Source organism: Rhea americana, unplaced genomic scaffold (genome assembly GCF_003343005.1).
Source record: "Rhea americana isolate MKP2758 unplaced genomic scaffold, rheAme1 scaffold_297, whole genome shotgun sequence".
Taxonomy (NCBI): Eukaryota; Metazoa; Chordata; class Aves; order Rheiformes; family Rheidae; genus Rhea; species Rhea americana.
Genome location: NW_028186420.1, coordinates 537,143 through 556,025, shown reverse-complemented (window position 1 = coordinate 556,025; position 18,883 = coordinate 537,143). Strand labels below are relative to the sequence as shown.

General features: G+C 45.5%; 1 long non-coding RNA gene across 6 annotated transcripts; it reads right to left on the bottom strand.

Moving 5' to 3' along the window:
• Positions 1-1,210: 1,210 nt before the first annotated feature.
• On the bottom strand, positions 1,211-18,788 carry LOC146593373 (uncharacterized). 6 transcript variants are annotated; one of them, XR_014896402.1, is made up of 8 exons: positions 18,567-18,785; positions 17,789-17,835; positions 16,372-16,557; positions 13,106-13,204; positions 11,717-11,815; positions 8,224-8,451; positions 7,034-7,247; positions 1,211-1,448 (listed from the first exon to the last, which is right to left on the bottom strand). It is a non-coding gene; the product is annotated as an uncharacterized LOC146593373 (long non-coding RNA). The 6 variants fall into 6 exon arrangements; XR_014896403.1 differs by lacking the exon at positions 7,034-7,247 and adding an exon at positions 7,427-7,484 and having other exon boundaries at positions 18,567-18,780; XR_014896406.1 differs by lacking the exons at positions 1,211-1,448; positions 7,034-7,247 and adding an exon at positions 13,804-13,902 and having other exon boundaries at positions 8,156-8,451; positions 18,567-18,788.
• Positions 18,789-18,883: the final 95 nt, after the last annotated feature.

The window sequence follows — 18,883 nt, the reverse complement described above, 5'->3', positions numbered from 1 at the left end:
GCTGGGAAGCGGCGGGGCGGAGGGGAAGGGGGTGGGTGGCGGCGGCGACCCTGGCCGCGGTGTGAGCGAGCGTGTGTGGGGAAGGGGGCGAGTCTCCGCCTGCCGCCGCCGCTGCTCCCCCAGCCGGCCGCCCGCTCGGCTCCTGTCTCTTTAAATCGCCCCCCCGCCCCGCGCGCCTCCTCCTCCGCCGCCGCCGTCTTCTTCCTCCTCCTCCCCCTCTCCCGCACCCCCCTCCGCCCGCCGTGTGCAATGGTCCGAGCCGCTAACTCAACCTAGCCCGCCAGGCCCGGAGTGGGTCAGACCAACGGGCAAGGGGGCGGTCGGCTCGCCCCGCTGCCTCGCCGCCCTGGCGGGAGGGAGCCGGAGGAGGAAGGAGCGCGCCTATTGGCCGCGGTGCCCGTCACTCCGCCTCCGAGCTGCTCCTTCCCCAACGTCTCATTGGTTCATTTCTGTTTCTTCCCCCCTCCCCCCGCTTCCTACCTAGCATTTCCCCCTGCCGGAAAGGGGCGGGAATGATGTGGGATGATTGACAGAGCACCCAGCCAACCGAGTGGAGGGGGCAGAGCCTGTGTGGAGMCTGTTGGGGCAGGACTGGTGGAGATGGCCGTCAGTCGCGCTCCGGGGTGTGCGGGGATTGGTCGGCGGCGGGCTGTGGGGGCGGTCCCGTCCCAGCAGGAGCCTGAGCTGGGGCGGAGGGGGAGGGGGGCACTGCTGTCACATCCGCTAGTCCCGGCTGCTTCGCTGTTACCTCAGTGATTTCCTGAGGGGAGAGGGGCGGCGGCGGCCTGGCCGCTCCCGGGCAGGGCAGCCCCGGGGCACGGCTGCCTCCCGCCTTTGTGGTGGCCGAGGCCCTGCCTGGCAGCCCGGGCGGCCGTGGTGACGGTTGTCCATACCCGCGCGCCGCTCAGGGGCTGTGGCGCGGGGGGCGGCTCCAGTAATGTCCCACCGGGCTCGGTTAGGCCAGGCTGCCCTGCGGGACAAAACCAGCGTGAAAGCCGGGCCCTTCTCTTGACATCGCTTCCAGGTTCAGAAACCTGGGTGCTGCTTCATGAGGGCCAGGTCTAGGTGCAACAGGCATCTCTGAGCATTAAGATCAGTGGGGTCCAGGGGAAGATCCTGTGCCCTGATCTGGTTTAACCTGAGGACCATATATGGTTCCAGGGTGCTGCCGTCCTCCTCTCCTTGTGTTTCCACTGAAGAGAAACAGAAGTACTGTATTACCAGAACTGGTGCTATTTAATTTTTTTTTCCATAAATGACTATACAAGGAAGTGAGAAAGCAGTGAAAAATACTTGCATCTGTACATAATTCGTAGATTGTATGCAGCACACACCATAGAGTTACATAACAGTAGAGTGAGGCAAGGGGGAAAGGATGGGAATTTTGCCATGATTTGTGAAGAGAGAGATGCAGGAGGCTCTGCAGAGACTAGGTCCTTACACAAGCCCTGGAAGAGAAAGGTAGTGGTGAGGTATTGCTGCATTATTTTGTCAAACCATTCTGCAATAAATGCTATTTACATTCTCAGGATCAATAACCTTGAAGTTTCATATATTAGGCAGATGTTTATGAGGCCCTGTCCAGTTCCCTGGCCTATTGCTGTAACTTACTGAAATCAAAGACCACTGTGACTATCACCTGAGGACAGAATCACTTTCTATTTTCTTTATGGGTGCTACCATTTTAAAAAGAATCAGGGTATCCAGAATATTAGAGGCTTAATGATTTGTGTATAACCATAAGGTTTGGTGGCAAAGCAAGTAGGAGGTTCAGGGCTACCAAAGCTAGCAAAAGACCTAAGCTTTTACCTTCAGTGTATGAAGCAACACTAGCRGCGGGCCACACTGTCCTGCCAGCATGGGTGTGAACCATATGGCTGGTTTTCTATCATGGTAACATGCAYGGTTCAGTCTGCCTGGCTCATACTGCTTGCAAGTCTGTCTCTAGAATGCCTATTCCATGCAGTTTGGGGATTTCAGTGCCAGAAATAATACTAGGATTGCCCCATTGGGGAGAGAAAACAATCAAAAAAAGGCTGCTGAGAGTCCTTTACATTCACCAGGAAAGGGCTTGTTTATTCCCTTTTGTGCACAAGCTGGCAGTGATTGCTAGCTGTACCGCTAGCATTGATAGTTACACCAACTATTTCAGAATATTACAATATTAAGTCATCACAGTGAGCGTGCAACTTACACCTCTTCTTGAAGAGGTAACAAGAACTGGTGCTGCATACACTTCCCACATGTTAACCTCTCGCCCTCAGAGACTTGTTCGCCTATGACTGCAGACATAATGCTTCCAGCCACAGTCACTTGAGTGTTTCAGTTCTGACACCACCTACTCATTCACCCTAATGCATCAGAGAGTCTACGAACTCAAACAAGACTTCTAAGCCCTTGTCCTTTCTGTGTGGGAAGATCCCTGCACACACATGATACCTTCCTGATGTTAACGAATATGGTTCAATGACCTCAGCATCGAGCATTTGCCACATTAAGGACAYTTTGCTAAGATTGTCATTCCCAGCAGTCTGAATGGATCTTTTATAAATAAGAAGAAGTGGTATAACTGATTAAGTCATACTTTCTCCCATGCTCGGGACAACTCTCTGCTAACATCTACCATGGCTTCCTCTCTCCTTTCTTTGAAGATCTTACTAGAACCCCTTGCTTTGCAATGCATAAGAAGCTGAGACTTGTTAAACCACTTACATGCCAATACTGTCGTTTATCTGATGATCAGTAGGTTGTTTCCTTGAGCTCTACAGCTCTCAAAATTTCTCTATTATATTATCCTAGCTCATAGGTTCTTTGGAGCAGGGAGTCTCCTTCTCTCTCTTTTTTTTTTCAGTTTTTAGTTTTTAGTTCTTTTTTTGTCCAGGCTGATTGGTGGGGGKTATTATTGGTGGGGGTTATTATATGTTGCAATAATAAAGATGATAACAACTGAGCTAAAATGAAAGCTTTTTAGATCTGAGGAAGCTCTCACAGTGTTAAAAACCATCCTCATGGATTCAGCGATTCTTTTCTACTTCCACTAAGTCAATGTTAATAGTCTTTATTGACTTAAGTTGTAACAGAATTGTACTCTAAATGTTGCATACTTGTCATATCTTCACATAAACAAACAATAACAAAGAAATTCCTTATATGTCATGATCAGGCATACTTTTTAATATCATCCTGATCTCAACTGCAAATCTACAGCAGACATTTGAAAGAGTCATCTCACCTAAGAAATGTCATATACTGTTTTTAAWAACCTTGATCTTAAGCTCTACTGTATCTTTAGCAATGAAAAATCAACACAAAATACAGATCTTTTGCATTTACTAATCAAACAGCTCTTTTATCTTCTCAAAAGAAATGTATAGAAGTCACAATGGCATCCCAACATCRTCAGCTAAATTAAGAAAGGAAATAAGTGATAAAAATGAGTTCTCTTGGATCTTTCTCATCCAGATACAAAAGGGCCATCAAAGGAAGCTACCAATTAGTTTTAATTCAGAAGCCAGTCTTCAAACAGATGGTGGTCTCTCTTTGACATTTAAACTGCCTTTTCTCTGAGGTCTTCAAACTAGCTAGTCATGCACACCTAGTTCCCATCACTGTGAATCAAACCAGGATCAAACCTGTGATCATTTGGAAACAAGGTATATGTTATAAAAGCACATTTACTGGTAAAACTTATAATATGTGACATTATCGCTATGTGTCTCTGTGTGTCCCTGTCATCATACAACATCAGCCCAGCAAAAGCCATGTAAATTCCTTTCTTCCAAAAGATGCTGCAAAAGCGCTGGTTTGTGTGTTTCTGTAAAATGCATAGTAACTTTCTAAAGAAAAGCTGCAAAGCATGCATGAGGCTACCTGCTGAGATGCAGAGGAGGGGCAAATTATACAATACGCCAGACGGCATGGATATCATTTGTGAAACTTTAACATTTGTGATTATTTGTGAAACTAAAACTTTATGCTCAAATGTTCAACTACCGCATCCATAGCCTGCTCTGCCAATAACAAACATGAGCAAGGTGTGGTGTTTTGTTCCTACCATAATCCCACTTTCCTAGTCCATATGTCCCCACCAAAGGTATCCAGTCTCTTCCTAGGTTCTCTAGAAAAGATTCACCTCCCCCTTCCTTCCTCTAAAGCTTCTTACCACAAGCTTTCAGAGGCAATCTGGAAACTCATTGCTAGACATTGCTGTTAAGAGTGGCTGATTTTAGATTTAGCTCTTTTGTAGAGCTCAAGGCAGTTCAGCTTCAGAATATGTCCCATTTCTTTCATTATTATCCAAATTAAGTCATGTTCCTAGGATTTGGGTGCTCTGATGTCTGTAGTAGAGCAGGAATATTAACACATTGACCTTCAGAAGAAACTAACCACTGCTTCCAAAAGCAATAGAGAGCTACTCAGTCCCCTATTCCCTCCTCTGTGAAAGCCAGCTAAACTTCGTTCAGCACAAATGGAAGTTAAAGACTACCAGCACAAAGTTCAAGGTGGATGGAAGTGAATGCAATGGGTGATCGATGTCTTAATAACATCTATGTTTATTCTAAGTGATCTGAATATCTTCTAGTGAAACAAACACCCCAATATTACTACAGTCTAAATCCAAGTAGAGAGTTATTCTTATTCTGTAACAACCTACTGTTACTAATCTTGGTTTTTTCTCCATGGCTACCGCATCAAAACAGGAGATAAAGATAAAAGCAAGAACTTATGCCTATGAAATTTAAGACTATCTCTCTGAAGAAACAGGATACCAAAAGACAATACATATGTTCAATGCTCTGCAGATTCCGAAATTTTCGCGGAGGTTTCTGTGCCACTCTTTCAGGCAGAATTCTCATGTTTACTCAATGTAGGTGTGGTGTTACTTGTCTTATGCAGAAATAACCAAAAAAAAAGTAAGTTTACAAAGTGCAATGGTTTTCTTTTAAGAAAGGAGAACATCAGCATCATTAGTGTTCCCCTCTCAAAGAAATACTTCCATTGGAAAAATACTAATTTTTGTCTCTGGCAAGTTCAGGAACAATTACATTTAACTCTTCCTGCTCCCTGAGGTTCACAGTGCAGCACTTGGAGAGCTGATGATCATTTGGGAGCACTCTCTGAGACACATCAAGCTGACATGCAGGACACCCATCCCTGGCTATGCCTGTGATCAATGGGAGCTGAGGCCCTCTCTCACCTCCCAGAGGCAGGAATGTAGAAATTTAAAGATCAACTCTCAGGGGACATTTCCAAAGTACGCATATTACCTTTCAGGCTTCAAGTTCCCTCAAGGTTTTCCTGACATCTTATTCTCCATAAAGAGGAGGCATCTTGTTCAGCCAGAAATGTGACYTGAAGTTCATGTTGTCACTGAATCACTTTGGAAACAGAGTAAAAATAAACTCACAGTATAGAAAAGAAAGGCTTTTGAGATTTGTTGAGGCCAGATCCTTACTTGGTGAGCTTGAACCACGCTCTAGAAGGGGGCAGTGTTATCAAGTCCTTTGCTTTCCGTCTTGCAAAGATAGCAGAATCTTTCCTGTGAAGTACACAAAAACCTAGACTCTACAAACACCTCTCAATTGTTCCAATCCACACAGTGAAGGCGGCATAGCAGCCCACAACACCAGTTAAAACAAAAAAGAGGGGAAAGTAGTGACATCTTTTTGTCATGTAGTAATTGTCAGATCAGAGCCTGCTTGCTATATACGCACTCATGCACAAGTTTTACAAGTTTGCTGTAGTATAATTTACTCTTGGGCATAGCTTGGGAGTGTTTCTAGAATAAACCCTTTTGGTGCAGGAGACAGCTTGGGAAAGGATTTGCCTCTGGGAGCAGGAAATAATTCCAATCCCGCCTGTGTCTCTTGGAGGAATTTTTAATTTTAAAGCATTGATGATTATGCTAATTAGTGCTAACCCCCAAATGACAATGGAATATAAATGTTGATAGTAGCTAAAACGTACTGCAAATGTGCAGCAAACTCTTCCTCTGGAGAGTCATCTATGTTACATGATAGCTCAGCTGGGAAGGAACAGAGTTTTTCCACAAGGAAAAGCAAAGCAACTGTATCCTCAATCCATATCATCCCTAGGGGGCACTTTTAGACTTTGCTGGGTAGCCATGAATCAATCCTTACTTTATTACCTGGACGTGCTTTTTGACATAACATGCATCAAAATGTCCAGTTTAGTTCTCAGGTAAATGTGAACCTTTCCCTTAGACCAGAAAGTACTACTCGTTAAGTGTCATCCTACTTCTGGTAGAGACATCAAATGAGACACCTAAGTAAGTAGTCCTCAATATAAACAGGAGAGAAACACTGCATGGGTATTCCGTGGTAGATCTTTGGCACTCGCTCCTTTTTTGCTTCCCCTTGACCCAGGTCTCCAGATATGAACTCTGTTTCATCTTCTAGTAAGAGACACAAAGCAGTCAGCCTGTGTGCATATGGCTAAAATGCTAGATCCAGTTATGGCATCTTGTGCTGTTCACAAAGTGCCAATTTGCTCTTACAAGCACGAGGGCCCTCCACAATAATAACCAATACATAATGCATGAAGATTCCTCAGTGCCTCTTCTGCATTTTTCCAGGCACTCTAAAAAGGATATACAAATTCTCCCGCGATCTACCAGGAAAGAATTTACAGAACAACTCTGCATACCAAAACCCCAACACAACCTTTTTTTGAAAATAAATATATACTTTTTAACATTTAAAAAATAAACTATTTAAAATATTTAGTACTTTTTTCCTGGCTCAAGCCTGTTTTCATCTAAGCATTATGAACGTCAATCCAAATAATTAGCACCACTATTTCTTAATCCAAAACCTTTAAAGCAGACTGGGTTGTCTGTCTGACCACAGTGCTTAAACCCGGGAGATATTAGGTAGAATCTGCTGCATGATTCTGCCAGAAGCCGATTGCCTTTAGTTCCTAATGAAGTTCATCTGAGCTCCTTAAGACACCTAGCAGTTTGCAGGGAGTACTGTGTGTACTTGCTCCTTTATCTCAGGGACAAAATACTGACCCTGCTTCCAAACTGAATTGCTGGTATAATCCCAGTTGCACCACCTACTCTAGAACAGAAGTTTTGTTTTCAGTTCAATCCCTTTGTAACAGCATCTGATAGGTGCCAGGCTCATATTAGAGATTTCCCTTGGTTCAGTCGTAGTGTAGAGGATAGCATGGCTGCTTGAGTTCACAATATTCAGTGACAAAGGGTCGCTTCAGCTGCACAGGTCCTACCAAAAAGATGCTTGTTAGTCCAAAGAGTACAAAGATAGGTGGATTTCAAATGATGTAGCTGACACAGAACTTTGTAATCATGTCCTGAAGTTTTCCAATGGAATTATGGACCCCTGTAGAGCTAATTAAAATCTACTGACAATAAGCTTGCTTGTCTTTGAGATATATTGCAGACCTCTTCGAAGTAGTGCCCAGAATTCCAAGGACTCACAGCCCAGAGGTTGAAAAGAGTCCTAAAAAAACACAAAGCTTGTATTTATTTTTATGAAGCTCATTTGCTAGATTTCCCTTCAGCACTGTCACAGGATGAAATTTTAGCCCCAGTTGAACTCAAAAAGAATTTTGCCACTGACTTAAATGGAGCTAAAATGTCACCTCTGCTATTTATTAAGTCAATTACAACCAGACAATACTTCAACATCTGGCTGCAACTGAATACACAAAAAAGTTCACTTCCTTAGCCTCTGAAGACAACACAGGACATTGGCTATCTCATTTAAAATGAAAAATCTGTTCTTGGCAGGCTGCTTGTAATGAAGAGTGGATCCATCCACTAACGCTATCAGAACTAAATCTCCATTAGCATATAGCTATTGGTGATAGCATCAATGGATTCTCTGTCATTTTCTGGGAAGGATGTCAGAAGCACCCATCTACTGTTGAAAGTCATTGTGCTGTAAAAACTTCATTATAACAGCAGATCCATCCTTGTCTGTGGTTTCCCACAGACATGGCGGGGGGGTCACCCAAGTCATCTTCTGTTTTCCAAGCCAGTGGAAGACTCCCTTGCCAAGTGAGATAGCAGTTGTTAATCTGAACTCCTGAGTATGGTGATCAAAGGTAGGGCTGAAAGATAACTAATTATAGAAGGATAACTGATATGAGTTAGTTTCCCCTTCAAAAATCCAGCTGACACAAGGCATTGTTGTTTTATTGCAAAATATTCAGGCTAGGTCAACTACAAGCAGGTACCTCTTTTTTATAGCAATAAAAATAAAGTTGTAATGGATCAGGGAAGACATAAGTCTGCTCACATGAGAAGAGTCATCAACGTCTGTAAGGAAAGGCACATACAGAGAGAGACACTTTCCTGCTTGAGGTGGAAAGAGATCCAGGCTGTTGCTTCCTATGCCAAGTAGAGGTGGGCTACCACATTGCACACCTGTGCAAAACCAGCTTCCTTCCACCTTGTTCAATCCCCTGGGAAACAAAACCAAAATCAGTCTCCAGTATCTGATGAGCCTTAATTCCCAGCACTTAAATAATTAGCTTCTCAAATGTACGAAAACAACTCTCATTTTCTGGATTAATGAAGGAAGCTGGGTTCCGCTGAGCAAAGCTATTACGGAGCTGCTAATGCACGGGTTGATTTCATCGCCTGCCACTAAGCACAGAGCGATGCGGGCTCCTGGGAGAGCAGAAATACAAGGCGGGCAATGCTGGAGGGTTAAAGTAGAAGGCAGGAGGGGGAACCCTGGCAATTCAGTGCTTTGTGGTTTTATGCAGAGGGAGGGCTGATTTTGCTTATGTGTCTGCTGGATTTTATCTGGGTTTGTGAAGATGCCATATAACCCAAAAGAAAGCTAAAGTTCAGGGAGATCCTAAGGGGTGGATAGTTTGCTTAATCACAGACCACTCAGAAGCAATTTCTGAAGCAGAGTAACAGAAATATAGTGCACAGAGACAAGCCTAGACTTTAGCCACTCAGCAGCTTCTGCCCGGGTTCAGCAGCTACAACAGCAGAGTATTTCAAAGTGCTTTAGTGCACTGTCTTTCACAGCTGGAAAAGCTATAGTAGTACTGGAACATAGTTGTCTTCCCTGCCTTTGGCTTACAAATTAATGGGAAACTGATTGCAAAGAGTCATTTTTTTTTCAAGCCTCATCTTGGCAGGTACAGGCATGTAAACTCTTCAAAACAAAATCTCCTTCTTTCTTTTGTATATTAGCAAAGGACTGGTAATTTACTGGTTGGAGAAGAGACTGAGAAAATGGCAGAAAGAGGCTCCATAGCCCTGTCCTGGGAGATTTAAACCTAGGCCACATTACATGAACAATTCAGCGCTATCAGGACTTTTCCCTTTTCTCCTTCAGCAATTTTCTATCCCCAGCAACCTCCTCAACTAATTGCTGCCCTGTCCCAGACTCTATGATCCATTGCACATGGGCAGAAGCAAAAGCAGACACCGAACCTCTCTATGTGGGTGCATGGAGTGGGGAACAGAGAATGATTAGCAAATCAGGGCTTCTGAGTTATAACCACAGCTCTTCACCAAATGCGGAGTCACTCAACTCTTCAAACACCAGGAGATGGAAGGGCCTAGAGCTCATCCATTTTTTCAGCTGGGCTGCTAATTGTTTCTCCTCTGCCACTTTGTGTCTTCTCTCCAGTGCTCAGACCTGTGTCCCTTCCTCTGAGCACATCTTTCACACATCCTCCACCCTGTTCCTCATTAGTTTTTCTCACTTGGCCTCTGGAAGGGAAACACGTTCCCTTCACACCCCTGTCATCTCCCCTGACTGTGGATTCTCAAGGAAAATAACTATCCTCTGTGACAGTGCTTCCCCAGCAGTCTTCACCCTAATCCTTTATTCATGTTCTATTCTCCAGTAAACAAAGTGTGTGTGAGAGAGAGCATCTCCCATGTAACTGCCTCTTCAATGTCCTCTGCTCCCTACTGCCCTGTTCAAACTGCTGCTCATTAAGCACCCACTTCGCACCATGGCACCCAACTTCTGCCAACCAATTCAAGTGGCTGATTTCTGATGCCTTCCTCAATTAATTGCTTATCTTCTGTTTCTCCACTTCCTGCAGGAGACCATGCCCAAAATGCTATCTGCTTTGTGACAAGAAACAATGTTACCCGCACCTTCTACTCCCTCAGCCAAATCCTGATCTCCATCCATCATCCAGCACAGGCCACTTTCACAGGGTCCATTGTTTCCTTAAATCTTCAGCCATCGAAAAGCCCTTCAGTCTGTGTCATTCTCCCCCACCTTTTAGTACATCCAAATCAGAGTACCAGAAGTTCCTCAAGTGGATTTGGACTAAATAGCTTCTTACGGTGAACTCCTTCTAACTACAGTACTGCCATACGCCCTCAAGCACATCACATCAGTCACACACTCCCAAAAATGATAAAACAAAAAGAGCCTTTGACCTTTGTAAGAAAAGCCTGAAATTGTAATGGAAGCCCCGGGTTTAATAAAGAAACTTCAGTGCAGATATGCAGCAGTAGTTGAGATTTACAAAGAAATCAAAGGAGCTGCAATGGTTTATGCAGCAGAGTTTGTGCTTCATAGTCTGACTTGCAGTGATAGAGGCCAAGACCTTTAGGGACCTGCATATGCTTATGAACTTCAGCACCTTCACAAAGATGGTCTTCTGGAGGTGGCCGTTCAAAAACAAGCATCTCTTTGGAAATGCAGACCATGCTGCTTCTTATATTATGTCAATGCTTGTTGGACCACTGATTCCAGAGGAGTTACACCCCATATAATTTAGCTGAAGCAAACAGGAAATAATTATGTACAGTGGAGAGTTAAAAGAAGGTAATTAAACTGTACAAATAAATAACTGAAGTGACTAAAAAAATCCACCCAAAGCCTACTTTTGGAACACTATTTAATGTAAATGAATCACTTAGTGGACAATGTAACAATCATCCGTTCAGCTTCTATTCATTATCAAAAACAATACAAAAGGATTGGCAGGGGATAGCCCTGTGCCAGAGGGAGCCCTTTAGGAAATACCACAGAATCTGGACTGGCTTTTGTCTGTTCTTCTATTGTTTTCTGAAAATGTTTTGCTAATGAATGTCCAAGGTTTCAGTGGTCTTTTTTCCCTCAAAGCAAATCAGTAGTAATGTTGCCCTTTCAAAATGACCTGAAATATTTGTTCACGTCAGAAGAATTCCACACATCATGTATGAACTTTGCCGAGACCTAAGAGGCTGAGGATGTGTGGTCTCAGGCAGCCTGGGAAATCCCACCTTAGATGATGAGGCAAAATCCTTTGATTTGGGCAAAAATCCATTAAGTTTTAAGGGAAGCATCAGATATCTTTGAAACTTCCAATGCTTCCTGAATTCAGTACTTGAGTGAATCAAGTTCATCCTGTGTTACCCAGTTTGAAGGGACGCTAACTTCATTCTGTGAAACAAGTTACTTTGCAGTGGGGCATATTTGTACTAATCATGCCCAGCAACATCCTGGGAGTTACCTGCAAGGAGCTTAAATTAGAGGAATCTCCATTAGGGATTTGAGGAGGTAAATGCACTAGGCAGATGCCCATGCTAGAAGAAACAGAGTCTAAGAATGTAATATTGGGTATCAAAATACCATAATTATACCTTCAAATTGACAATCTACTTGCGTTCGCATCTCTCTCAGCTACTTTTTTGGACTATCTGAAAGTTCAAATATGTGCCAAGGAACCAGTTTCCTGTAGCGTGCCTTCTCCTTACCTGGTCTCTTGGTTCACTTCTGCTGCAGCTTATAGTCCCTGCAGTGTTGCTGTTTCAACTCTTTGCAGGCCATGGTGTCAGCCAAGTCAATGGAACAGTCTGAGGGGAAAAAAGAAAGGGCAAAAACAATAAAAAAACAGGGAAAAGGGTGGGGCAGATAAGCAGGCTTCACTGCTGAGCAAAAGGCATGTGCGACTGCACCCGGATTTGACTTCTCAAGGCTGTCTTTGGAGCCGTGAAGAATTTGGTCTGATTTAGTTTGTCTTGAACAAAAACTTAGACTCTGCAGCAAATTTCTGCAGTCAGAGCTTATTTATGTCAAATCCAGTGATGACAGAACATGTGGGTTTGTAGCTAACACTATCTAAAATTTGAGATATAAATGCACATGTCGTAAAATCCTATGGCATCAACACCCTTAGGTCTTACTCCTGCAAAATCCTCACCAAATTAGCTGCATAACTTGGCTTGCAATGGGTGTGGGGGGTGCTCATAGCACCCATTCAGAATCTCACTTAAGGAGGGTCTCCAGAGGAGTCCCGCTGGCCCACAGTGGGACTATTTATGACATTGCTATTTCCAGCTCCTATCTGTCCTTCAGCTGGAGGTTAGTCTTGTTGAAGCAGAGCCTGCAAAATGGGTGGCATGTCCTTTCCGTAGCCACCATAGTTCAGTGCCTGGAATATTAATGCAACCCAAAATAGTTGGCAGTTTAGATTAATGCACTGGGCTGTGAACAGTGATGCACAGTCCCGCTGCCACCTCTGCTGCAGGACAGAAACCTCCAGCAGCGAGATGGGGCAGCAACATCTAAAATCTGCCAGGAGCTGCTCGAGGTCTTTGGGAGATAACACTGCTATCACAGCTACGGTGGCACTTCAGTTCAAGGTATGCAGTTCCTGGTACCTACAGCGCAGAGCTGCCAGGCACAGTCATGCAAAGGGGAGGTTACAACAGAGCAGAGCAGGAAGCCTGAACGTGGCCTTTTGACTAAATATTTTTACCCCTGGACAGTGCTGGGGAGGGACAGCTATGCAGCTTCTGATAAACAACAGTTCATTTCACAAAACCATCACCACCATTTGCGCTAATTGACACTTTTGCTTTTTTGTAGAGCAGTCTCTGTTAAAAGATAAAAAGATCTTAAGGATCCATTTGGAGGAGGAAAAAACATGATTATGTTAACTCCCAGTGTCTTAATGGCATAATCCTAATACAGGGATATGCAGAGAAGCAAGCAGCCTAGTTAGCCCTTGTTATTTTACAAACTTGACCTGAAATATCCCAAAAATGTACTCAGTAAAATCCTGTTCCTCCCTGCTCTGGTAAAGAATTTTTTTTGTTGGTCCCTCGAGTGGTTGCTTAAGTCAGGTCTCTCTAATTACATACCTCGCAGCCATGCAGGGAGATTTAATTAAAGAGAGTCACTGTAGGTGTGTTGTCAGACAGACACAACTGAGTCCTGTTGGAAAAGCGGCTCGGATCCAGCTGCAGTGGGCATTCGGACGAAGACAATAAAAGTTTTTAAAGGGTTTCGAGATCCTCCTGCAAAAAGCAGCACGGACACACCCAGCAGCCTCTACTCAAAGCCCCTCGACTCCATCATCAGGGAGGCTGCGGTTTGAAAAAATCTCTCTGTACTCACCAGGAGACGCTCTGCCACACCACAAGATTTCATATTCTCTCCCCTCCCCTTTCAAAAAGTGTGACTCACCAGTTTCAAACGGTGACATTTCATTCCCAAACTATTCCGGGAGCAGCAGGCTCCGCGGCACATGGGGATGTGGGGAAAGGGGAGGAGGGAGGGAAGAGCCAGATTGCAAAGTGAAAACCACTCAAGTGCTCCCCTCCCCCCGCCTCAGGTATGTTGCTGTTAAATTTCAGAACCACATAATTTGGGACATGCTGGCAAATTTCGTAAGAGGAAAACAATAAACCAAAGCACATTTCAGAAAAATAAATATATATCTGTCTGAGGCAGTGATGCAATTCCATCTCAGCCAGGACAGGCTGGGAGAGCAGCTTGCTCTTGAGATTGGAGAGATGTGAGGAAATTCACTGTCCCCACTTCTTGCCCCTCTTCTTGCCTGCAGTTCTGGGTTGCTCTTGCAAATTGTTTCCCGATGATGCAGACCCAAGCTTTAGTCATCAGCAATATCTTAATCAATGATGAGCAAAATTATGTGCTGTGGGAAGAAAACAACAGGGAGAACGACAAAGAAATCACTGTCAGCTCCCAGTCCCGAGAGGAGTTTTGTGTCACGCTGCAGTTTAGCATAGCTCGTGGGAACGTCACTGTCACAAGCATAACATCCGGCACCTGAGCACGGCGCTGCCGCAGGCACTGGCCTCATGGGCTTGTCGGCACACACATGAAATTGCTGTCATCGGTGCAGTGCCAGAGGCAGAAGGATAATCTCTCCTGGCCTTAGACTGTAAGTGGGTGCATGGCTGACTGGTATCATAGCAGCAATCCAGCCCCATTCATTAACGTTTGTAAAATTCCACAAGGAGGGAGCAGTAAGTGATGCAACCCTGCAGCCTCTCCGATGGGAGTGTCCGGATGCACGCTGACAGCGTCAGATCAGCCTGGCACCGAGGCACTGGCCTCGCAGGCGGCACGTAGCGGTGCGAGCCTACGAACGGCAAGGACGTCACCGCCGCAGGCGAGCGCTGCTGCGGGCAGAGCCTCGGGGCGGCCCCGCGGGCGGCCGGCGCCGGAGGGTGGTCTCCTGGGTGCAGCAGGCTGGGGTGGCGGGGGCGGGCCACCTGCTTTGCCCTGCAGGGCACGGTCACGGACCGTGACAGTGCAACGCCGCACGCCCTGCTGTGCCCCGTACCGCACAGCTCCCTGGGCGTGCTCGCGCAGGAAACGTTTGATTACGCGCTCATCCAGCTCCTCTGCTGCCGTTATAAAAAGAAAGGCTGTTCTGTGGCTTTCTCTGCCCAGCAGCGGGGCAGCAGTTTGCGCTGGCAGATTCCAGCCTGTTCGCATCTTTACCTGGGGAAACCTTACAGAACTCAGTGCTCCTTTAAAGCTGGCTGCTTCGCACTGGCGTGCAGCAGCAATGACCTTGGCTAGGTAACCATCTCCTGCATACAAAGATGGATATAAAAGCAGCAACAGCCTTTTTAAAAAGCAACCAATGTTCTGCTAAGGTAGGGAAAGGCAGTGGTTTGTTAAATAAATGCATCTGTCAGAGCTAGATTTTTTTTCCAGCTTTCCTAAATGCCCTTCACCAGCAGAGTGGGGGAGGGGACCTGTTCTTTGAAGCTTTTTCCTTATGGGAATAGAAAACACGGAAAGAATTCAATTCTCCGCCACAGCCCAGCACCACTGATACATGCTTCTAAACCCAAAGCCCAGAAGACAAGCTGGCTGGTGATGCGGGTGGCTTGGAGCATACATTACCACCAGATTAGCCTTGCTCAATATTCAGCATCATTAAGTGTCCCCCGTAATGGCAAAGCACAGAAAGAAGAGGGGAAGGAATGGAGACGGGAAGAAAAATAAGGAAATTCTGTGCAGAAAGGAACTGCAGTTATGGAAATCTTTTGATCAAAAGCACCATCTAGTGAAAAACGGGAGTACTGCAACTTAAATTGCTCTGAGAGAGGCAGCTGCATCAACGACAAATGGAATTGGACTTTTACCACAGGTTAGCCTAGTAAAAAATACACATCACAATATTCACTGCCAGGGCTACCTCTAAGTGAACAAGGACATGTTCAAGAATTACAGCCCTCTATGTAAGTACTTCTCCAGTGGAAATGTGTTCACCTCCCTGAAAACCAGTGGGGAATGAGGCACCACAGGAAAAGAATTATTTCCATGTTATAATTTGGGAACTAAGGAAAAGAAAAGGTGAGTGACCAGTCAAGGTCATGCAGGAAGTCAGAGGCAGATCCGGGAATAGAGCMGGGCAAGCCGGGATCCAGAGCCCTGCCTGAACAATAGAGCAGCCACTCTCCCTCTGCTGTCTCTTAACTCCTTCCTATCTCACCAAAAAAAAAAAAGGGGGGGGGGCAGGCTATACCCTTTCTGGCATGTATGCCTGTTGCCTTACAGCCCTCAAGCAGACTTTAGCAGCTTTTACCATTCTAAAACAAAGAGCAAAGGCAACAGGGAAAGACAGGACTTGGATAGCCTGAGATCAGCAACCAGGGCAGATAGGCAACATCTCCTATGCACCAGCCGGAGCTGTCCCCTCAGCAATTAAGGCAACCACAATTAGTAGCTTTTTATGAAAACAGTGCTTCAGCTTTGCCATGTCTCCATTTCTCTGTGTGACAAAATATAGCTACCTCCCCTGGAGGCACTCAGCTCAGTGAAAAGGTTGTGGTACGTTCAGGYTCAGGATCTTTGGCTGCAGGAGGGGAGGATGTTGCTCCCTGCTCCCCAGCTTTGGGGTTAGCTGCCGAGGTCAGGGACTTGCAGCGAGATCATATAGCAGAAATGCGGTCTCACTAACTCTACACTGTTTTCATACTGAGCTTGAAAATGCTGCAGTGCAGGGATCAGAGATAAGACAATTATTAATTATAAACAACTTGAACCAAGCCAGGAAGGAACGGAAGGAAGGAAGGAAGGAACGGAAGGAAGGAAGGAAGGAACGGAAGGAAGGAAGGAAGGAAGACTCAGGTAATGCAAAAACCTGTGAGTTCAGTGAACTAAATCCAGAGAAAAATTCTCCCAGAGAGAAGAAGGGGTGGAAGGCTGGTGACCAGATGTCCAGGAGCTGTTCTCCAAAAGGAGTTCACAGTCCCTGCATCRAAGCCCAGGTCCAAACACTAGAATGACATCTGGACAAAAGTCAGGACCATCTTCTTAGGCCTATTGCCTGGAAGGGAGACAGAGGAGTGGTCTGCTTACAGCTGCAGCGGCTCAAAATGGAAAAAGCCCCAAGATGCACATCTTTCTCTATTTTCCATCTCGGATCTCTCTTTCTTCCCCTACCTCCTAGCGTGTTTTCATTTCTAYGAAGTCAATTTATGCAAGCAGGGAGGGGAGGAGGAGAGATCGCACTCTTATATCAGAGGCCATGAAAAGAAAATCTCTAATCATGCCACAGCCCTTTGAACATTCACATTTTCTAGCCAAAGGCACTGTGAAATTGGGAGCTTTCAGTTCAAACCAGTTCAAAGATGTTTTCCCCGGGGGGAGATTTTGTTACCTATGGGGATCTTTGCATAGAGACGTATTTCTTCTAGGGACTATCTTATGTTCTTAGGGTAAGCTACCAAATCTTTTCTTAAGAGAGAAGATACATCTTACATTCCTTGAAAAAAAGGCAACAAATAAAAGCTTGGAAGAAATAGAGCACGCAATTGTTGCCCTAGAGAGTAGGGTTAAAAGGCTGTAGATCTGCACTCAGTGATGCTTGCAGCAAAGCAGATGTCACCAAACACAATCACCAAACACAACTGTAAGCATGTCCTTGAGTTTGAAGATTTTTTTTCCCTCAAAAAACAGATATCCTGCACTTCAGGAGRGCAGCGATAGAACAGCAGGATGTTTGTCAAGAAAGTGCTAAAATGCTAAAAGGACTTCAGCCTTTGCAACCCAACATAGTGAGAAAGAAAGCTAAGAGGAGAAACTGAGTGCAAATAAAAACAACAGGGGTAGCTTTAAAAGACTGTAACAACATTTACCAGTCAGGCCTGCATGGTCTCCAAAACAAAAGCCCTAGWTTGAGGATAAACACCCCTCTCTCCGTGCTTCTGCGAACAAAGACGTGTTGGCAGAAGTTAGTCACCTAACTGCCTTTGGTGATCTAGACCATGAAGTCCAATGTGCGATGTGTGAATCAGCARGTTTAAATCAAATGTGAATTTGCTGCTATTTAAACTAACAATCTAAGAAAACAGAATCCCAATCAAAGCAACAAAACGGAGCCCTAGTTCACTGAATTTCCCCCTCTGATTGCAACTGTAGTGTAACCCTTTGCTATTTGAGTTGCTGTTTGTACAATCACTTGGTTTCAGTCAACTTTGCCACCACCTGGAGGACAGTCTGGTGACACTGACTGGCAGAAGCCAGGTGAATAGGTTAGCAGGAGCTGTGTGAATTACCCGGGGAGGCTTGGATGTTGCTCTCAGGCAGCTACGCGGTGAGTGCCCTGTAAGAAAAGGAATGCGTTAGGCTGGCCACAGCCCATCCTACCTTGCTTTGGTAGGAAAGATGGTCTGAAATGTCTTTGCAGCTCTGAATTTTAGGAGTCTGTACTTTYAATGGCATTGCCACAACAAAACTAGTATTTTTCTGCTTTTTGTATTTCAATTTTATTTGTATAAATAACATTATCGATTCTTGCCTTTCATTTCACTTTGGCCCTTAAGCCAGAAAAGTGCATGACCATCAGACCTGCCACAGCATTATTTTCAGGAAGACTTTCAATTATTTTCTCCCTTTTTTCTGAAATACTGTTCCTATAATAAGGACAAGTACAAACTAATTAAAATTAAGTCATGGCTCCAGTTTATTTTCCTTATAGGAAGGGAGAACCAGAACGCTATTATGTAAACTGTCCTGCAAATAATAATAATAATAATAATTATAATAATAATTATTATTATTATAATAATAATGTATCTTGCTGCTGTAGCTGAGATTAACTGGCTTTGTCTCTCGATAATCCTGACATATTCCCCACTGCTTCTGTAAACATGCATGAACAGGAGGAAAAGCTCTGAAGCCCTGCGCCCTCCTCCAGTGCAAAAGCTCCTTAGAGCCCTAAGCCCGTGTGGACTTTGCTTTGCGGGACCCCGGGGACCTTGGCGTACCAGAGGCCTCGTCAGACCCGCGCTGCAGCCTGGCAACCGCCCCCTGCCCGTTATCAGCGTTCATTACCTCAACCAGATTTAATTACTTGAGACTTCCCGGCAGAGCCCCGCCGCTTCGCAGCCGCCTCCTAAGCGGGCAGCCGTGGCGCTCCCCGCCCGGGCGGCCCCCGCGGCGCTGCTGGGCCCGAGGGCCGCCACACGGGCCGCGAAGGCAGCCACGACCCGCCGGCTCCCCTCGGCCCCGCCGCCTGGGGGAACCCGCGCCCGCGAGCGCCGCTCCCTGCCCGGGCCGCATCCGCGGGCGGACCAGCGAGGAGCAACATCCGGCTGGCGCCGCGCAGAAGCGGCCTGTCATTGGACGCTGGCGCCAAGGCCCCGCCCCCC